This window comes from Alosa pseudoharengus, unplaced genomic scaffold, assembly GCF_046254945.1.
Source record: "Alosa pseudoharengus isolate Yale_2024_CS ecotype anadromous, Long Island Sound unplaced genomic scaffold, YU_APseudo_1.1 YU_APseudo_1.1_scf_6, whole genome shotgun sequence".
Taxonomy (NCBI): domain Eukaryota; kingdom Metazoa; phylum Chordata; class Actinopteri; order Clupeiformes; family Clupeidae; genus Alosa; species Alosa pseudoharengus.
Window position 1 is genome coordinate 40956088 of NW_027468848.1, and position 5879 is coordinate 40961966.

At 40.1% G+C, this 5879-nt stretch overlaps 1 long non-coding RNA gene across 1 annotated transcript; it reads right to left on the reverse strand.

Moving 5' to 3' along the window:
* Window positions 1-1973: 1973 nt before the first annotated feature.
* On the reverse strand, window positions 1974-3847 carry LOC143105921 (uncharacterized). The gene is made up of 3 exons (XR_012983577.1): window positions 3741-3847; window positions 3452-3548; window positions 1974-2055 (listed from the first exon to the last, which is right to left on the reverse strand). It is a non-coding gene; the product is annotated as an uncharacterized LOC143105921 (long non-coding RNA).
* Between the last annotated feature and the right edge of the window lie 2032 nt (window positions 3848-5879).

Consider the following 5879-nt stretch of genomic DNA (forward strand, 5'->3'; position numbering starts at 1 on the left):
ATATGCTACCGTGGTGGCAAGTAGGGGTGTGACTTTCGAAACCGATGTCTCGAATCAGTGTCGAGGCTTCGAAGCACAAGTGTTTCGAAACACTGCTTCGAAACGTGGTTCAAAACAGCCATGTCATGTGACCACTGCTTCGAAACATTGTTCAAAATCCCCATGTCATGTGACCAAAGTTAAGTAAACCTTCGGTACATTTCACCGGTGTCGGCAGGCGTGCCCGCGCATTCAATTAACAGTGTAGACTATTCTTAAGCAATAACCATGATGGTGTGGTGACCGTGATTTGTTCAAGTAAGAGTTGTTCCTGGACCAACATTTTAAAGACTGTCCTGGACCAACAACTCTTTAACCAATCACAGCCTTGTGATGTCATCAACGTGAGCCTTCTGCTTCTCCCATTGCCATTTTTAAATTTCACTCCAGAAACAACCAGTGGGTCACCATAACTTGTATCTCAATATGGGTAGGTCCTTGCATATTTGTGTGTAAAATAGTTGTAAAATAAAATAATTCTGAGTGGAATCTGAACATATGCCCCTTAGATTTTTTTTATTTTTGTTTTAGCTGACTTGGTTCTATGTTTCTCTAATGTTAGCTGCTAGGCTAGGGACCATACATTTACTGTAATACATTAGCTTCCTAATAGGTAATTCAGTGGCTATGCATCTTTTAAACTTATATTGCAGGGATACAGTAGTTGAAGTAGCTTTGAAGCTCATTTAGCAATCTTGGTGCCGCTGTTATTCGTGCAAATGATAGAGGCTAGGCTAAGGAACATACATTTATGCTACCAAATTAGCTTGCTAATAGGTAGGTGCAGCATGCAACTACTGTATGTGAAGTGCCAAGCCAGTGTAATTTTAGTTCACTGGCTAAGGAGCACACTTTTGGACTACTAATGTAGCTTGGTAATAGGCTAAAGCAGTCGCTTTTGTTTGTACATGGTCCTGAAGCGATGTTGCCATGTTGGTCCAGGACCGCTATTAGAATGTTGTTCCAGGACCGCCTTTAGAATGTTGGTCCAGGACTGTCTTTACAATGTTCGTCCAGGACCCACATTGTCATGTTTGTCCAGGACCGTCATTAAAATGTTGGTCCAGGACCCACATTGTTATGTTTGTCCAGGACCATCATTACGATGTTGGTCCAGAACAGTCTTTACAATGTTGATCCAGGATCCACATAGTCATGTTTGTCCAGGACCGTCTTTAGAATGTTGGTCCAGCACCGTCTTTACAATGTTAATCCTGGACTAACATCGCCATATTGATCTTGGACCAACATTGTGATGTCACTCCTGGAAAATGTACAACAAACAAAAGTGACTGCTTAGTCTATTACTAAGAAGAGACCCAATAGTTGAAATAGCTTTGAAGCTCATTTAGCAATCTTGTTGACATGGTAATTCATGCTAATGTTAGCTGCTAGGCTAGGATACAAAAAATAGCTTACCCAGCTAACACAGTTACGTCGCCGTTACGTGGCGGTTACGTAACTTTATTACCAAACATACGTTGCCGCCACGTAAGTTCTAACGTTGCCGACACGTGCGGGTGAAAGACGCGATTACGTTGCCGCAACATATCTTGGCAACGTTTCTCGCACGTAACCTCCACGTAACCGCCACGTCGCGGCAACCAAAAGACATACTGGCGACATTGTAGCAACCTTCCTGAGAAAGGTTGCCATAATGTCGCCAGCACGTTAGGGCGGATCTGCATGTGCAGTCCTCATTTGCCCATAGAATCCACAAAATCTAGTCACATTCATATACCTGCATTCTGGCTGGTGGCTGTTGCTAATGTTGACCCCAAGCCTATTCAAGACAGCTGCACTAACAAGTATCAATTCATGACTGCCACGCACAAAATCTAGTTGAGATAGCCTAGACAAGCCACATTCATATTTTACCTGCATTTTGACTGGCTGTTGCTAATGTTGAGCCTATTCAAAAGAAAAGACAACTGTACACTAACAAATGATATTTTATTTAAAATAATGTGGAAATTCAATTTTGCGATGGTCTTCCACCTGCTGTTCCATCCGACCCTGTGAAGAACAAATAAAAGAGAACAGGTGAGTGCATTTATATTAATTTTACATTCAGTCAACAGTCATTTTACATTTAGTCAAAACTTAAATAGGATATGCTAATAGCTGGTTACGCTAGACTTTTTTGCTGCTGCTGGGTCATTCCTTCGCCCCTTGCACTTGTAGCCTAGATCAAGTGTGAGGATGCCGGCGCCGACGGTAGGCTACCAAGTCGCGGGAATAACGGAGCAGTGCACTGGAGATGCGGATGGTGTTTCTGTATTAATATTATTATTATAACTGTGCGTTCAGATAGCCTACCCGGCCGTAAGTATTGATACTGCTCCTTTGTTAAGTTTAGTTCATACTGTTATCAGTCTGTGCTCGTTAGAAGCATTGAGGATTGTAAATGCGTTGATATAACGCGAGTGTGAGAGTGAAATGGTCGCGGTATGATCCGGTATATGGTATGCACATTTAATGTACGATGTCTGACAGTTACTTTATAAACATGGAGATAATCTTGTGTTGATTCACCAGCATATTGCAGCTAAACTGTAGGCCTACAGTTTACATTGCTGCTATAGCTGTAATGTTAGTGAACCATGATTTCATGCGTTTTTGGCTATAAGCTTAATTGTTTTGGAGTTTTGTAGCTTGTTGCACTAAGATGTCTCGCCTAGAATTGGGCTATGTCTACACAAAACCATCGGGTGTATTTCCTCTTACCGCTTTTAACGATAGGCCTACCGGTAAGGAAAAAACGGCTAAAAGTACTGTAGTGCATATGCCAGACCAGTCGATGGCGCCGCGGGCCGTGCAGAGGCTTCACATTTAGGCCTAATTCGCGTAGAAGACAAAACATTGTTGAAACAGTTTGTTAAGCTGTCGCATAAAATAAGGAGACTACATGCAATTCGGTTTTCAATTCAGCTGTTAAAGTACTAAAGTTAATTTTCAAGGTATGTGACTTATGTGGAATTTCAAATGCTTAGGCCTACGTATTGCATTAGGTCTGAGCACTATTGGAGAAAACATTAGCATGCGTCAGTCAGTCATAGGTTGTAGTAAGCTTAGCTAATGTTTAACTAAGTTAAGCTAATGGTGTGCTTCAGTAACTTGGCCACAAAAGGCTGATACATTGTGCACATAAATCATGACAGGGGAAAGTAATAACCGGTTTAAAAAAAACAAAACAGCGTTGTGTAGATGGTGTCGAGCCGCCAAGGTTATTGCTTGAAGATGAAGACGAGTAACCACGTTTGTGAACAAGCTTAAAAAGTAGGGCATGGATCTGCATGGATCTGCATATCATTTTGAGGTGGTGTACAAAAATATGATAATTGTTCCCTAATAGTCGGAATATTCGTATAATTGATTTAGAGGGATATTTGCCTCTCTCGTTTCAACTCACCTTAAACTTTTGGTGTGGGCTGCAGGGGCATGTTTTAAGACCTCAGCTATCAGGAGCTCCACCTCTTCCAGCTCTGGCTTCCATTTCATGATCGCTTCTGTAATAAGATTGAATTTGTGATCAAATTTCAGGCAAACGCTTACAGATATTAGACACTTTATTTTTCTGAAAGCATACGAGTCCATGAACCACAGGACAGGCCCAAAAATGGGCGTGTTACCAACACTCAGGGAGAGATGAAGTGCACAGCTAACTGTCTGTATCATAGAAAGAAAACTGATAAACTCACCTGCACAACAGGCCATAAAAGTAAATAAAACACTCAGTAAATAACGTTAGTACATGCCATTTCCCTCGCCACTGACTGTATCGCCATGGCAACACCAAACGGTCTCACAAAACGCTAAATTAATGTAACGTTATTTAACCGTAAAATAATCCACGAAATGTCAAAAGATAGGGAATAATCTTAAACACATTTCCCTTTCTAACATAAAAACATCAGAAAACAATAAAAACACTTACAGAACTAAGCTGTATTTGGGTAATGGTGATGGTTTTATACAGTTAGCAGCTAGCATGTTCTGTAATATCTTCATTGAACTTTAACTTATTACAGATAGCCTACACTTTAGGAAATAAAGTGAAACTCACCAAAATACTATTGAAAGCACCACGAAATTGTCGCTTAGATGTGATAGAACAGACTCGGTTTGGTGATAGAAAAGACGTGAAAGGTGTTTAATAGTTCGGTGCTGTATGTTGTCCCATGATGAATGATTTTGCGTCTTTTCGTTTTTTTCCGTTAGGTGAACTTGCTCGCGTCTAACTCATACTAGCTCGTGGCTAGGAAGGCGTCTTAAAGGGGCAGTAACATTAATTTAAAAGTGGTGATCAAATAAAGTTGAAGGCTTTTGGTAACAAGTGTATTTATTAAGAAATGTCGTATATATTTATTACTATATATTAATTTGTATGTTAATTTAGTCTGTTTATTATTCTATTTTGAACCATTCAGTTGTGACCAAGCATGGAGATTACTTGGTCACACTTATCTGTGAGCTACAGGCATAAAAACAAGACCAATTTGTCAAACCCAGCTAGTTAGACACAATTGTTCTTTTATAGCTGCCCTCGCACACTTTTTCATTTCGCTGGATATTTTATTCAACTGTTTCTCAGCATAATGTATGTATGTGAACAGAAAGTAAGACACTTACCTTTTTTTTTCCTTTTCCAGGAACCGAACTGAAGATGCTGGGATCCACCATTTTAAAGACGACTTGAGGCAAAAGGACATCTTGACAACCCTCAGCTGCAACAGCAGAACCAGCCCCTCTGCGGCTTAAGGACAACGTCAGCTTGATAGAAAACTGGGGGCAGTTACCTTTGGGGTCTAGTGTTTCCCTGTCCCTTATATGCCTTGTGAATCACTGTTTTAAATCGGAGATGCTGACCACAGTCTTTGTTTGTTGTTTCCGATAGTATTTTGAAATAGCCTCTTATATAGTTCTGTTAATTGGGCAAAATGTCCTGCGTGAGAGTGTTCCTAGTCTACCTGTTCAAGTGGAAGCATTTGATGGGTTTACTTTCTTTCTATGTAGTGCTACTCTGTGTGCTACTTTGTGTGTTTTGTTGGAAGGTCTGTGGACAATTGTGTTTATAAGGCTTAGCTTGACCTAGGACCTTGGACCATGGCGAGTTTTAGGGTGTGCAAGTGAGTTTATGCTGTGTAGCCATCTTTTTTTGGTGGTCTTGGTCCTTTGTAAAATAGAAACTTTTTTTTATTTTGCCCTCTGTGTGGGGTTGTTGAGGTGCCAGTAGCTGTCCTCTGAAATGGAAAACAAAAACAAACAAAAAACCCTCACAACAGCATTGGTGTTTTGCAGAACTTGCATAGAATTTGTGACATGATTGACATAAAGGTTTTTAGCATGTATTCAACATTAGTCGGAGTACTAAAATTCAAGATCAATGACTGTTTTGAGGTGACTGAAACAAAGTACAATCAAGATTCCTGTTAGGGAAAAATAATCTTCATGGCCATTCTTCATGACATTGCAGTATGTTGTCATTTGTGCTCTCATCAGAGTATTATCATTGCAATTTTTCATACAGACACAATATTTTTTACTGTAATTTCTCTGTGTTTGATTACAAAATGAGTATTGTGGAGTTTTGGGGAGAAAAGACTGTTATTGTGGCCAGTAATTGGATAACAAGAGGGAGATCTAGACAGCATTAACATTAGGATTGGATTCTGATTAGCAGTCACTGTTTTAGCTACTCTCCACCTCAGCCGCTCCAAGGCCTTCATGCTCTGTACTGGTTGACTAATGCCTACCCTGCAATGTGGTTTGTTAGTACATCACTTCAATCTTTGAAACGCATGAATTTGACTTCAAATGTTGTTTTAATAGAAATAATT